The sequence below is a fragment of the Corvus hawaiiensis genome, chromosome 2 (genome assembly GCF_020740725.1).
Source record: "Corvus hawaiiensis isolate bCorHaw1 chromosome 2, bCorHaw1.pri.cur, whole genome shotgun sequence".
Taxonomy (NCBI): domain Eukaryota; kingdom Metazoa; phylum Chordata; class Aves; order Passeriformes; family Corvidae; genus Corvus; species Corvus hawaiiensis.
The window spans coordinates 99,218,069-99,234,646 of NC_063214.1; the positions used below are offsets into that span (position 1 = coordinate 99,218,069).

General features: G+C 39.5%; 1 protein-coding gene across 8 annotated transcripts in view; it reads right to left on the reverse strand.

Moving 5' to 3' along the window:
• The window catches only part of MYO16 (myosin XVI), a 370,010-nt gene that overhangs the window by 241,577 nt on the left and 111,855 nt on the right, over window positions 1-16,578 (reverse strand). The window lies entirely within an intron of this gene.

A 16,578-nucleotide genomic window follows, 5' to 3' on the forward strand; every position in this document is an offset into this window, starting at 1 on the left:
TAGGCTGATTCTTCATCATCTTCATTAGGGGATTTAATAATATATGCAAACCTCTTCTATAACAGTGCAAAACTATCATGTCAGCATTTGCCATCTCACCTGTTTTAACAGCTAAGCCTGTAAAGCAAAAGACCTTTGGTAATGAGCAGTAAATATGAACAGTATCAAGGACTTTTCAAGTGTAGAGGTGATCGTGTCAGTTTTGTACATAGGAGAGCAGAGGGGAGAGCTGGAGCAAAGAGCCGTGTCAAGGTCACAATCACCTGATCAGCTGGGAGCAAAATCACAGTTAACTGATGTTATTTTACTTTGCAAAGTTCCCATGCAATTATTGGATTTTTCAGTAAATACTTGAAACTAGTATTCGTAACTGATATATCTTGAAATTAATCATCATGCCAAAGCTAAATGAGCTGAACTCAATTTAACCTTTCCAGTGCATTGGCAGATCACTGATGCAGTTTAATCTTTAGAACGATATTTGGAGCCAAACTCCACTCCCAGTTACATGTATCAAACCCCTTTGAAATGAAAACAGGCTTATAAGTGCAAGCAAAACCACAACCCTTCACACTGGTGCTCACTCAAGTGTGCAAACTCAGCACTTTTCCCCCATGGTCTTTATTGACTTTATAACCTTTTCACTCTGAATCAAAGCACTGACTAACTCAGGGAAACAGTGTTCATTCCTTGAACAGAACTGCACAGTAGCAATGCCTGACAGTACCAGGGGACTCCACACCAGCATTGCAACCCTATCTTCATTAAACTGGCATGACAAACCCTTTTAAAAGGCCTCTCTCCATGAGAATAACTGCCAGTAATGTTGCCTGAGTAGGAGCACAGGTGGTTTCTGTCTCCATCATCTGGAAATCTTGAGCTTAATTCCTAGTTAAGATCCTGAATGGACTTGTGCAAAAAACTGCAAAGGAATTTTAAGTTGTGAATACCCCAGAAATGGGTTCCAATGAGATGTCTATCCTACAGGATGGCCAGAGACTACAGAGATGGTCTCAAGGCTCTTCTGTGAGTCTGTCAAAAGACTCACGAACACCACCTCTTTCCTATCTATACATTCTCTGTATGTGTTTTTTTTTCTCAAGGAATATATTACAACTCCATTTTCATTGTACATATAAACTTCTCACAGCATTCAGACACCCACTTAAACTACTTGAAAGGGGTCAGTTTTCTTTTCAAATATTGTCAATTTATGGAAGTGATGTTTTCTGAATGTGCTGAATTATTTTTGACCAGGTGCCCTTGAAAAATTTCTCCTAAGAAAGAATATTTGGTTAAATAGTTGCAAGCCTGTAAAATTAGAGTGAAACACTTGGTATCATCATTACTAAACACATTATATAGCAAAAACACACTGGTATAATGGACAAATATTTACAATAGTTAGGCAAATCCATTTAATCTTTTGCTCTTTTTTAAACTTTGAAAATCAAAGATCAATCAAAAGTACCTTATAAATTCTTACTTTATGAATAGCTCCCTGTTACCTATTTCTCCTCACCAAAGGTTTTGCCTCATTTAATTTACATAACCATAAAATACTTATATATTCTGGCAAATGCCACTTTAAAAGTTACTATTAGAAGTCCCTGTTGTCCCCAGCACATCCACCAAAAGTAGAATTGGAGCATTAGGTAACATAGAATAAAAGAAACTGTACAACATCTGCTAAGCAAGATGAACAGCATAGAACCAGAGTGGGAAGGTACAGAAGTATTTACAAAATTTCACAACTTTGGGAGAAATGGATGAACAAGAAAAAGCAAACCATTCCTTTTATGCTCTCTCAGATCCACAAATCTCATACTGAACACACACTTGTCCTCATCCAGAGAGAGACCATTAAAAATAGAGGTTCAGAACTAAGTTCCTTCCTTTTTTTAATACCTAAATTTCTTACCACATATGGAGGTGCTCTTTCTACCTCAGGTTTAAAGTGAGGAAAGATTTACCATAAATCCTCCTTCCTTAAACAGGCATGCAACTACATCCTTAACTCAAGAGTTAATACTTCCAATGTTCCTATGTTATGCCATTTCTCTAGTAGGGCAGGAAATATTTCCATATCACAGAAGATTTCTTAAGGCTCTGAAAATAATTTCATTCTCCCAATCCCATCAGGATTTCACCTGAAGAAATTAGCACTCCAAAGTGTTCCCTTTCCTCCATCCTGTTTTCCAGAGGGAAAAAAAAAAATATGCACACATCTTGTGGCGGCAGGGTAAGCACATGGTGGGTTGGTGGCAGAAGTCTTACATTGACTAGGACTGATAATGATACAGCATCCTCAGTCTGTGTTTCTACAAGGTGGGATAAGACAGGCAAGGAGTTTCCCAAAGGAGGCTGTTCCCTTCCCCCATTCACAAAGGGACTTACACACCCTTTACATCTGGCTATCTCTGCATGTGGGAACTGACTCTGATGGCATAAAGATAACACCAACAAAAATAAAATGCAGAGTTTCTTGTTGGGTCATTGGGTCTCAATCATTAAGAGCTTTGGGATCACAAAAGCAGCTTTTGGATAGGTCCTTCTAAGTAAAGACACTGGAGGATGACCTTTCTCGGCAGAATCAGGACACATGAGAAGGTCAGTGGGTTGGGAAATTACATTTCTAACAGTATTCCACAAGAATTTCATCTGGAGCCTAAAACAGAAACCAAGAGACAGAAAGAAACTCTGGCTACTCAGGTATAAAAAATATGGGCAATTTATTTGATCTTTTCCTCCCATCAACCCCCCAAAGCTTTGTTCTCACAGAGAAGGTATGCAAAGCAAAGTATTGCCTTTCCAGATCCATTTTGCAGCTCCTTGCAGTTGAAACCAAAAGATGACAGACCATTTCTATTTCCAAGTTTGAAATCCATAAGAATTTGTGGGTTTGCCTTGAATTTTTTTCTCCCAGAAGAAATGCAGACCAAAATTGCAGCATAAAGAATCAATATGTTAACTCTGATCTTCAAGCAGAATATTAAACAATTGCAACCATAAACAAATTATTGAGTCACATGCAAAAATATTAGGGAATGTGGATAGAAGATCAGCAGCTTTTTTTTCTTTTTTTTTTTGGTCTGGTGTATTTTTCCTCATTATAGCAAGTAGTTTGATCAGTGCTTCAGAAAATTCACATCACACAGACTACCAGGGCAAGATATGCAAACTCTCCTTTCAGTTGGGCAAAAGTCTGTGTCTTGAATGAGGATTATATGCTACATTCCTCTGCATTTAAAAGCAAGTTAAAAAAATTATTCTTTCCTTGAATTTATCCCCTCTGCAAAACACAATAAAAAAAAAAGAATATCAAGAAAAGAAGATCACAGAAACAAAATCCCCCTTCCTACTATGCAACTCATTTAGATCATTTACTTAAGACTTCACGAGTCAGTAGGAAAATCTTCACCTTATGTTCATATTTTCCTTTTGATTGAACTACTGCCTAGAAGTAGTTAGATAGTAAATACTAGCTACTGCTAGTAATTTGGGATTAATTGCCCTAATGAAGACAGAAAGTAATACAAAACTCTGTTCAAGAAATGCTATATATCTCTTAATTTGTGCAATTTTAAGGAAGCTTTTGCAAGACTTTCTTTTAAAACTTGTTTTACTTGCAATCTTTCATGTAAGAAAAGTTTACAAGCAAGATGAGACTAAAAAATGACTTAAAGTCAGGAAGCTGACATTTAGCTGAAAAAAAACCCAAAAACCAAGAGTAAAGAACTTTCAGCAAACTCTGAAGCCCTTCCTTTGTGTGTAAAAACAGGTCCATCCATTCTCTGATATCTTTTAGATTTGACACAAAAAAAATACTGACTACTAACAGAATTTCGTACCTAATTTCATATCTAATAAAGGTGTTTCAGAAGCATTGAATTCATTGAAGTCTCATCAGAAAAGAAAAATAATAATCAACAGACCTTTTTACGTATGCTTGATGTTAAAATTTTAACCAAATTATTCCAGAGAGCTGAATACCTTTTCACTTTCCATTGGTTGTATTGACTCGATTCTGACTTATTATATAGCCTGATAATGCAGCACAGTCATTACTGCTGTGCCTGTTACCAGGCACAGGTCTTGTACTAACTTTGCCTGTGGAACTAGGGATGTAAGGCTTTACTTTTTCTGGGCTTGTCTTGGCTTGCTTTGAGCCTTGTTTTAGTTGTTATAGCAACTGGCTGATGACAAGGTGACAATTACCTAACAGTTTTGTTTAGCTTTGTGTGACTGTGGTATGTGTAATGCATTAAGAATTTTGATCCACATGGCAGCACTTACACTGTGCTGTGCTCAACATAATCTGGCTATGCTGGCATATAGAGCTATCCATGACCTTATGTATGCCGCAGAGAAAAGGATCTGAAGTCACAGCAGAGTCTGAAATGTGAATTCAGAGGGCCCAGGGCTATCAGTAACTCCCCAGGGATCTGCTACTGATGGTAACACAAACTTAGAAGCTGGGCAATGTTGCATTCACAGCAAACTCAGTTTTAGTAATAACAGAACAGACAAAAATAAAGGCTCCGAAATATGTAAAACCTAACAGTTGGCCATCTACTGTGCTGTATATAGAGTGCCAGTGTATGCTCCTATTAACTGTTCCTCTGGGGAATAGCAGCCAGCAAGTGCAAACTTTGTTCCTGTTAACATCTATTTTTGTTCTCTTTAGTTTAGCAGGAATAACTCCAGCTGGAAGGCTTTACTTGTTCATTATGTGCATAAACATGACTTACTCCTGCAGAAGCATAGTTAAAATGCTGCTGATTCTGGAATGGATTATCATATTCTCCTCCTAGCCCCAGTTGCACATTTTTGTCACTTGGCACACGGCAAAGATTAGTTTCCCAACTAGATCAAGAATCTGGGAATGTGGCACTGGGTAACAGGTATGAATAGGAAGAATGGTGTAGCCACCACTTTCCACCAATAGCTGAAAGTAGTTTGGGCATAAACTGACCATGAAATTGAATCACTGCTGAAGTGATACTGAAAGATGTGTAGTAACATCTTTCCACTCCTCCCACTTCCACCAGTTAAGTGTCATATTTTGCCCATTAGTTCCTCCAGTCAGATATTTGCTCCACCACTGGCGTCTTAAACTCTGTGCAAATTAATCACTCAGAATTCTCTCCAATTTCATACCTCTTTAGTTCTCTTTGCTCATTCCTCAGCAGCCACTCTATACTTTTCAGCTTGTACCGAAGAGGTTTATGAGAAACCTGCTACACAACTCAGCTACATGTGAGAACGGATGAATGCTAGTCTCTGTTAATTTCTTAATCAGAACAGCAAATGAAATAATGCAAGATGTCATAAATGCTTGGTTAATGTAGTCTTAGAAGAAATATTTACCTCATGCCTTTGCTATGACTAGCTTAAAATTAAATTTTAAAATCCAAGTACCAGTGTTGGTAATTTAATCATTCTTTTAAGGTGTCTTGTTCACCTAACAAAGCCATTTACTGCAGCAATACTGTTACCACACTATCACTGGTGCAATAGCTCAGGCTTTCCTTCGGAGCAAGCTCATCAGTGGTTATTCAGAGCAGTCATACCCTTAATGGGCTTTGTAAACAACTGATTTGTAATCCTACTGCTTTTTTTACATGAAATATTTCCAGAGTTCATTGGCAACATCTGTCAGACTTGTTCAGATCTCCTCATTTTCAGGAGAACTTTTGGAAATAAATTCCCATCTTTTCTGTGCAAAGATTAAAGGCAGCAAACCCTAAACAAAATATGCACATTTGGACAGATAAGCGTGCCATTCACAGAGTTCAGAAATGAAGAGAGGGAAATTACTCTTTCTATACTGGTTGAATTTGAGAGCTTTAGCCTTGCCTATCCAAGCTATACCACCCACTGTTTGAACAGAGTACTGATAAGGACAGGGCTTATGTTTCCATTCTCCCTGTCAGAGTTCCCATAGTTTATAATTTTTTTCCAGGTAGCCAGGAATCCTAATACCATGACCTGAAAGCAACCGGATCGTTGATTCTCTTCTGAAATTAAAAGCATGATGGGAAATGTCAGACTGATTTCTGTGCTCCATTCAACACAACATTACCTTTAAAAGAAACAAACCAAGCCTCCAACGAAACAGACTGACAGAGGTACTCTCACAGCCCCACTCGACATCTCTCCCAGCCTTAATGATGGAAGATCAAAATACATGGTAGCTCTTCTCCATACTTTATTTGTGGAGAAATCAGTCAGACCCCAGCCTTGGAAACAGCTGAGGGGCTTGATCACTCCAGTGTGGGAGGGAACTTCAAGCAGCACAGGTAAGCATGTGACAAGGTAAGTCCCTTTCTTTCTGCCTCGTCCTCTGCTGCTTTCCTACCAGGCCTTGTGCCATCAACCGCTGTGTGTCCATGCCCAGGCACTCACCAGCCCTGACAGCTTCCTGCCTTCACTCTGGAGATTGAGGGCACAGCCCTCCTGCTATCTGAGGTATCTTGAACTGGAAACATTTTCCATATGGAAAATAATGGTTGTGTCTCTGGGCCACATGGTCACCAGGTCCAACTCCAACGAGACCCATGAGGAGAGTCACAGTTCTCTCATGGGACAGACATTTCTATCATTGTAGACAGAGGCAGAATAATTTATGAGTTAGGGCTACAGTTATTCAAGAACTGGTATATTTTAAACTTTTTCTCAGGCAAATTCCCCCTCTTTCATTTCTACAGACATTAAATATAATGCAGTCTGTGTATCCACTGGAAAATATTAAGTCCACAAGCCCAATGGCCTAAAAAATCCTGCTTTGTACCTCTTACAATGCCCAAGCAGTGACAAATTAACCTATCTCCTTGCACAGAAGTGACAATGGGCAGTAATCAAATGTGACACTCCTGAGTTAAGTTGTGATGCGGAAGGCAAAGCATCTGTTTTCAACCCGGACATGACAGATATTCGTATGGAAAAGCAATGTAGACTCTGAAATCATTTATAAGTAACAAGACTTAGTACTTATTGGGTCACCTTGCCTAGCTACATATTATCTGAATTATCTGATTCCTCTCTCTGTCCCTCTTTTTTTTTTTTTTTTTTAGAACCTTCATTCCTAAAGTCTTTCTTTCTTTCTTTTCCAGTTCATGGTACTCAACTACCATCTGCTTTACAGTTACTCTTTCAAATAAAAAGAACCTAATTTACATCATTACTTGCAAATGCATGCACTGACAATATTTAGAGTAATGTAGAAAAACAGTGGTGCAAATCACAGTAATTTTGAGAAGACTGGAAGTAGCCATTCACTTCTATGACCCAAAGACATTGCTGCAAGGGGCACACCGAGGATCAAAAAGCAATCGTGGTGACCCCTGGTTTTGCCTCCATTCAGAGCTTTGGCCAGGCCAGAGGGAGAGAACTGTTGTGGTAAGGTCTGTCTTAGTCACTAATAAATCTGTGATTTTATCTCACTGCACATATGACCTGTGTACATAACAGAACTGTTGGTAAAATCCTTCAACACCACCAAACAAAATAACACATGCTTAGCTGAAAATACTGGGTCTATTGTCAAAGGCAGGGTTTTGCCAGCATAGCTACTTCCGAGGACAAAATAGCTGTGTCAACAGAAACTGGTAGCACAGACCTGACTGGATCCAGAAGGTCTGTTAGTGAGATAAAATTACAATAAAAATAAAGCTTTGTAACATTTACTGGAAGTTTAACACTCTGAAATTAACCTTAGGGGAAAGTGGCTGACCACACAATAAACTTAAATATAGCTATTCTTAAAACTTTCACTTCCAGCTAGTTAGTAAGATTTATATTCTTAAAACTTTCACTTCCAGCTAGTTAGTAAGATTTATTTATTTCAAGGTTAAAAAAATTAAAATGAATGAAATATCTTAGCATTTAGGTCATCTATTTCATTTTTTACACATATTTTATCTGTCTCCCATGTATGGATTCTCCCGGACTTCCTGACAAAGGTGACTACAATCAGCAAGAACTTTATCATCAGGCTACAGGCAAGTATTACAAAAGCTCACAACCCACTAGGTTCACCTTAGAGATATGTATGAAAGCTCTTTAAATTACCATTATAATTTTTAGGCAAAATTTTCAGCTACAGAAACACCTGATTGTACATTCAAATGTTTGTAGAATTGAATAAAAACTTCAGACCTTACAGCATTTTATTAATAAGTTAAATTTATTTCAGAATTTTCAAATTTCCAGTCCTATAGTCATTAAATGATAAACAATAAAACACACATCAGCAAAATAACTCAATCTGTGGTCAGTATCTTAATTTGAAAACCATTGTCATACCCATGCTTTTCCCTAATTTTAAGAGTTATGGAATTTGCATACAACATAGATTTTCATCTGAACAGACTGCACACCCCCTCTGTTTCACCAACATTTATGTTGATCCTATGCCAATGCTACCTAATTGGCATAAATCAAATTACTGCTGACTTATATTCTTTATGAAGCAGGACTCAGTCCCTCTTTAACTCGCACAACATGCAGAGAAAGTTTATGCCAGCTGGTTTAGAAGCCTTGTAAGCAACTCCTCACGATTTACAGTAGAGATCTGCAAGGATAACAGACTGCTATCCTGCTCAGCAGCTGCTAAATGGTACTAATTACCAGCTGTAGACCACTGGCTGTCAGGTCCTGTGTGTCTCCTACAACTCCCAGGGTGTGCAGTGCACAAGGAAGCAAACAAAGCAGGCAGTATAGAACAAGCTAGGGGCATTACTGATCCATGCATTTATCCAAAATAGTTGTGTATGTGGCAGATGAGTGACCAAAACTATGAGGAAAATGTGTAGTTCCAGGAATATCTCACCATTTGACATATGTGGCTCAGGCACCACCTTTCCCAGGGTGTGATCTGCGACAGTTTACATTGCCAAAACCAGAGCTGCTTCCCTCTTGTTCACGCATTCATCCACACACTCCTGCCCTCATCCTTGCATAGCAGTGCCACATGTCACGCTGCCATGAGCTGGGATGGAGAGTTAAACCAGCTGAAGACCAACCTTATGAAAGGCACTTTCCAGATGGTTCATCTCCCTGCCTCTCTCCAAGATGAGCATAAAGATGGGAGGACAAAAGGACAGGACAGAAGCAGAGCCAGACAGAAAGGAGAGCAACCAATGGCAGCCTCAATTTTAGCTTAGTTTTTAAATAAAGTCAGTGGCTCCAAGACACCTGAATGCTTCCTTTCTTTCTCTGCATCAGCCCCATCAGCTGTGCAACAGGAAGGTGAATTGGTTTGGAGAGATGACACAGAATTTTGCTGTTGAATCTAGAGGGTGGTGCACTTTCTTTTGGATCAGTTTGCTGGACTGACTTACTCGGCAGCCACACAATTGCTAAATCTGATACAAAGAGCCTGCAGCAAAAATGGTGGTAGGAACAGCATCATAAAATCATGAATGAAATTTTCTGAATTAAAAAATATAGCATTACATAACATCCAGCTGGGGCAGTGGGACAGGCCCTGTCCAGCTGCCCTGGGGTGGCCCCCGTGCTCCCAGTGGCCCACAGAGCAGCTGGGAACAGTTGGCCCTCGTGGTGCCCTTGCAGCGTTTACCTGTATTTAATTAAATTTGAACAAACTATCACATCCAGAAGGATTTCCAGTCCCACACTTCCATAGGTTTCATGGGAGCAGAGCCAAGTCTCTGCTGTTCTGCCTTGGCACTTTGAATGTCCACATAATTAAATTTTTTTGACTAAAATCCTATTTATCTATATATGCCATTTTACAGCACATTAAAACCGGTGTGCTGTGAAACACTTTCTGGTTAAGGCACATCCTGATGGATGGTAAACCCCGAACTATCAACACACTGCAGACTACTGATAACAGCATCTCAAGAGATGGTCAAGAGGTGTGAAGAGGCATGGAGAAACCCCACGCACAAATGAAATCATTCTCGTCTTCACTTTTACGGAATTTGAAAATAGACAGAAATAACTTGGATCTTGGTGTATTCATGTCACACATTTTCCAACAGTATCTGCATTCAGTCACAGTCTTTTATGATTTGCCAAAACCAACTGAGAATAACATATTAAACTTCTTAATGGTTCTTTTCTACTTCACAATGAATCCCCTCACCTCTCAATTTCTTTTTTTTTTTTTTTTCTTACACAATTTGTGAAGTTTGCAAAGACTTATGACTCCTTGGACAGAATAATACCTCCTGTTGGAGGTGATGGAATAGGATTTTATTTTCCTTGTCAACTCAGGGATGAAATCACCACAGAGAGACACATCCAGAAAACTGAGCTTCTGGAGAGGCAGAAGTGTGAAGCTCCTCCTACTCTGCTAAGAATTCGTGACTAAGAAACTGATACAAGAGGTCGGGAGAGATTATCTGTACTGTTCAAATAGTCATGATCATTGTGGGAAAGCAGCATATGGGGTTCTGTCACATGAATCTCCCATATAAACAGGAATATGAAAAGTATGCGTGCTGCACAAATGTTTCAGTTTGGGAAAACTCTTCAAGTATTACCTTACAATTCTGTGCAGCACTTACTGCATTGGTTGCAACATGCTGGTTACCAAGTCCTTCTATTAATCTGTGCACTACATAAAACAAATATGAACATTTTCACATATTGGTTAGTTGCCACAAGTCTTCAAAGAAAATAACTATGCCTGTACACCTAGCTCAAAGATGTTTTAATTTCTCATTACTTGTTTTCCAAAATCTGATTTGGCTGAATTTCTGCATTCTTGAAACGAATTGTATTTTCCCTAATGGTATTCCAAGCAGTTTATACCCACTGGTCTTCAAGCCTTTTTCATTCTTTTCTAAGTTTTCACGTCTTTCCACGATATGAAGGGTCTGACAGTTACAGCAAGAACTTCTCTCACATGTTGGCTCCCAAACTCCCAATTTGCAAGGAATTCTTTCACACTTGGCAAAGGGCAAAGTTGTCACATTTCATAATATAACACAACGACTTTTTAAATCTTTGTTCATTTCTGACAAGGTGGCCCAAATGCTAACTTTCACACTTGCCTGCTGTGTATTCTTTGTGCAGACAAGGAGTCTTCTGTCAGTAATGACTACAACAAAGGTGCAACCAAATGATAACTGTTAAGTGTCCTAATGACACTAATAAGGTTTTAACTAAATTCATTTTAATACATTCTAGAATCTGTGTTAGCCTCCCTGATAACCAATGGGTGGCCTGGAGGTCCAGCAAGGAGAGCAAATTGCCCACAGACAGGTCCAGACAGAAGACATAATCTCTTCCAGTCAGGGCTGCTCTGACTGCACAAGTGCAGCCTCCTGGGAATCATCCACTAACTTCCACTCACTCACATCCTAATGCTTCCACTCACTTGTATCCTACAGCTGTTTCTGGATGCTTGCAACTTCAGTGCATTCTGGCTGACACCTTCATTTTCCCACATCAGTTACAGCAACAACCACCACTATCAATATGCCAACAACAAAAAAAATTGAAAAATAAGCAATGAACACATTATCACCCTAAGAACAACAGATCATGTGTATAAAGCCAGCATGGAAGGAAAGAGCTATCAGACTTGGAAACTGTGACTCACACCTTCTTAAACCACTTCAGAATAAGGAAAGGAAAACATCTCCATGTATCTGCTTTGAGATAATGCTGTCAGACTTGGGCAGCTGAAGTTTGCAGCAATGTAGACTTCACTTCATTTCAAAGTTCAGTATTTGAAATGAACAATACAGAGACACAGGGGACTGAAATGACAGATTTATAACAGTTCATCTAAAAGAAATGCACAACCAAAGAGACAAACTTGAAGCACAAACAATTCTGCATTCAATATCACCAAGCTTACAGACAGCTAAATCTATACACCAATACTATGTAAGCTGAACCTGCACAGGGTTACCAGTGAAGCATTTGAGGATCTGGACAACATAGGGTGCAATGTATGACAGACCCTCTGACTCCCCTTCCCTGGTACCAGTCAGGCACTAGAATAGCCAAATTATTATGCCAAAGCTGGAGCAACCAGCACAAAACCAACACAAAGCAAATTTTGATTTATGTTTTACTTAATTTTTTACAGGTATGGATCGCCACAGTGTGAACTGGAGTTATAGGCCAGCACAGAGAGGCCAAAATTACACTCACATAGTACTGGTATAATCACCTCTGTTTTATAGCTTATGGAAAGCAAAAGTCTGACATACAAGCTGATGGTTTAATTTGGCTTTGAAGTAGAATTATCAGTTGTTCTCCACAGGAATTCCTCTGCTTTGTTTAGTGTGCTCTTGCACTACAATAGTAAGAGCTGCCTTAGTTCAATACCCATTAGCACTCCTCTACAAAGTCAGCATGATATTAGACAATCGGACCTTCTGAGGTCCTTCTAGCCAGGCTGATCTTTTAACTCTATGAATTCAATCTTGATGTCAGCAAGGGGAAGGAGCAACCCACATCACCTAACAGAAGAGGGGCTCTCAGTTCTGAGTCATACCAGTGAGTCCACGTCCATGTGGAGCCACATGGTAGGTCTGGGCTGCAGTGATGAGCTACAACTATAGAGCCTCAAATTTCCCCAGTGATACCAAATGTCACATGTTCTCATTTGCTCAAACAATACATCTAACAGGTAGCTGGTACATAAATCTGATAAATCAGGGAGAAGCAAGAGAGAACTCCACACTAGAAGTGCCTAAGTTAAGAGAAAGAGATAAGGACTAATCCAGAAACATCAGAACTATATATATTTGGACTTTACATCTGTCCTTTTCTGTCCAGCTTGTATAATTCTAAATATGTGATCCATAGGATTTTTAGGGAGAGGCTTGAAAGTAAAAGTCTGATGTTCATCTTGTATAGGAACTGAGAAGCCAATGAAGTTCAGATGACCATTATTGAAGGGTTTGGTAGTAAGATAGTAACCTCTTATAGGATGCCCCTTTAGTAGATTAAGAAACAAAGCAGCAGTTCAAATTTCACACAGATACTTCCAGCTTTAAGAACACTTCAAGGCATATTTTCTGTACTGTCAATGGGTAAATCTGGAAGTCTGGAAAAAACTGCCATTTTATGTCAGCAGTAGCTGTGATTGCTAAAATCTGCAGCACAGACCCTAACTCAAGGATTTAGTGCTATAGCTGTTGTGTTTGTCTTTTGAGCCCAAATGTAATCAAAACCCTAAAAAGTGCACGGTGTGAGATGCTCTAACCACCTGTAAAAACCATTGCCCTGTAAAATGGCTGTGCTGCTTCAATGTCACATACACACTGCATTGTACTAGAGAGTCATCAGAAAGAAATGTAGTAAGAAAGCAGTATGTGATTCCAGGATGAATGAATTCTACCTTGAACCTTTTGCATATGCTTAAAACCCTCGTTCAAAGGAGGACATTTAGAATTATTGTCAATTTCACCTTAACTGCTCACATTTCCACCCCCATTCTTGGATGCAATTCACACAGAAACACAAGCTAAATTAGCCATTCCCTTAGATTTATTGATTGTATTCTTGCAACCTTCAGTTCCTCCACTGTAATAGCCTATTACTGTAAAGGCCGCAATAAACAAAAATTGAGAAGAATCAGTTTCCTGTACATTATGCCATATATGCTTTCTACTAATTCCTATCATAGCTATAGAGTTTGTTCACTGTCAATTTGAAGTGTAAAAGGTTTTAACAACTAAAAAGCCTTGCAGACTGAGTTAAGATGATATATCAGTGCACTGAGAAAAACGAATCCTTCAACTCATGTCTCAGAGGATAGAAAGATGACTGAAATAATAAACAGTATATATACTTTGTGTTTTGAATTTTTACTGAGGAAGAAAGGCCACTAGGCACTATATAAATAAGCCTCTTTCTCAGATATGTTTGTATTTTTGCTGGGAAAGGTTCTAGGATTCAGACAGAAGGAAAGAATCATAGAATATGCTGAGTTGGAAAGGACCCAGAAGGACCTTCGCTGTCCAACTCCTGGCCCTGCACAGGACACCCCAAGAGTCATACCATGTACCTGAGAGCATTGTTCAAATGCTTCTTGATCTCTGTCAGTCTTGGTGCTGTGACCCCTGAGGAGCCTGTTCCAGTGCCCAGCCACCCCCTGGGTGAAAAATCTTTTCCTGATATCCAACCTAAACCTCCCTTGACACAGCTTCAGGCCATTCCCTCATGTCCTGTCACTGGTCACCACAGATGAGAGATCAGTGCCTGCCCCTCCTCTTCTGCTCACGAGGAAGCTGCAGACTGCAGTGAGATTACCCTCGGTCTCCCCTTCTCCAGGCTGAACAGACCAAGTGACCTCAGCCTCTCTTCACACAGCTTCCCCTTAAGACCCTTCACCATCGTTGTGGCCTGCTTTTGACACTCTCTAAAGGTTCAATACTTTCCTTATATTGTGGCACCCAAAGCTGCCCCCAGCACTCGAGGTGAGGCCGCCCCAGTGCAGAGCAGAGTGGGACAATCCCCTCCCTTGCCCGGCTGGCGATGCTGTGCCTGATGCCCCCCAGGACAGGGTTGGCCCTCCTGGCTGCCAGGGCACTGCTGACTCAGGTTCAACTTGCCATTGACCAGGACCCCCAGCTGCCTTCCCACAGCATTGCTCTGCAGCCTCTCATTCCCCAGTCTATACTCACAACCAGAGTTGCCCCATTACAGGTGCAGAATCTCGCACATGCTCTTGTTAAAAAAGAGAAGAATAACAAAAAAAAAAAACCAACAAAACAAAAAACCTAAAGAGGTAGGACTTAACAATTAAAAAAATAACTTGCTGCATTTAGTGGCTCTGATCATATTAATTTAGTTATGCCTTCAAGTGTTCTAGAGAAAGATACTCCACTTAGTTGTCCCCACTCCACAAAACCTCCAAACCAACTCCACTTTTAGAAGTTTTGAAGGAACGTTCTTCTCAAACTGGCAACTAATTTGACAGTCATAAAATAAAGTCTGTGTGTTGCAAGACCTCAGAATAAGGTCTTTTCCCAGTCTTAAGTATTCCATTTTATTTTATTTTATGCTCCAGCATAGCAATTTAAGAATATGCCCTGTTAGGAAAAGTCTTCTTTTGTTAGGAAAATTCTTTTAAAGTTAAATTTAAAAACTGAAAACGTTTTTAAGGACTTATTTAAGTTCATTTTTGTAAAGAATTGTATTATAGCTATAAAGGTTTGCTCGTAAAAAAAGAAAAAATAACAGAAAAGGTTATTCTCTATTGATTTCTGTAGTTCCCCACCTTAATTTCTATCATAGTGTAATTTGTGATTGAAATGAAAACATTTTAAAGTAAGTTATATTGAAAGATATCTACAGAAAAGTTTCTCCTTTGTACTAAAATATTATTGGGAATCAATATGAAGCACAATAATTACACTGGAGAGTAAATCAAAAGCAATTTGCATAGAAAATATTCTATTCTTGTTCTCTTTTTATTTCACAATAGACTAGGATCTTCTGCCATTACAGCAATATTCTTTTTAGTCAGTGACTTATAACAATAAGCAAAGAATGTCAGCAGTACCTGCTACTCAGTAGATACCATCTTTCACAGAGAAAATAGGCTTCTGATTGCTGCCAATTTATAGTCTTGCATCCCACTGTGGATCCCCTTTCAGCTGAATAGGAGGAATGCCAGGTGCCAATTTGTAGGTTGCTAATGGCTTAACGAACCTTTATCGGCATGACAGTGAATTTGTGAGTGATTAGTCCTTGTGTTTCTTCATACTTCACACTTGAATGCTGGAGCATGCTGTGCTGGTTTCAGCTGAGGTAGAGTTAATTTTCTTCACAGTGGCTGTTGGGGGGCCATGTTTTGGATTTGTGCTGAACACAGGGTCAATAATATAAAGATGTTTTTATTGGTGAGCAGGCCTTACACAGAGCCAAGGCCTTTTCTGCTTTTCGTACAACACTGGGAGGAAGTTGTTGGTGCATGGAAGGTTGGGAGGAGACACAGCCACAGGTGACCCCAACTGAACAAAGGGATATTCCAGACCACAGGATGCCATGCTCAATATGCAAAAAAAGGGGGAAGAAGGAGGAAGGGTGTACATTTAGAGTGTTGGACTTTGTCTTCACAAGTCACCATTACATGTGATGAGGCCCTGCTCTCCTGGAGATGGCTGAACACCCGCCTGCCCATGGGAAGCAGTGAATTAATTCCTTGTTTTTTGCTGCTTGTGTGTGTGGCATTTGCTTTCCCTATTAAACTGTCTTTATCTCAGCCCACAAGTTCTCTTCTACTCTTCCAATTCTCTCCCTGATCCTGCTGGTGGGGGAGTGAGAGAGCGGCTGCATGGAGCTTGGCTGCTGGCCATGTGTTGGGTTAAACCACAACACATGCTCAAGTGGGAAACTTTGTATTTTTAAATGTAATGGAGGGTCTTATGAAAACAAAAACTATGAATATGGAACTATAAATAAGCTTAATAGGTTTAAAATGAAATAAAAAAGAACAGATACATGTCTATCTGCTCAGACCAGATTGCACTCTTAAAAAGGTGGATTTTTGTTTAGAGGTAATGGTCTTCTAAATAATTTTTCTTGACATTTTCATTTGCAAAAAGCCTTTTGAATAAGACTGATTAAAAGTCATGA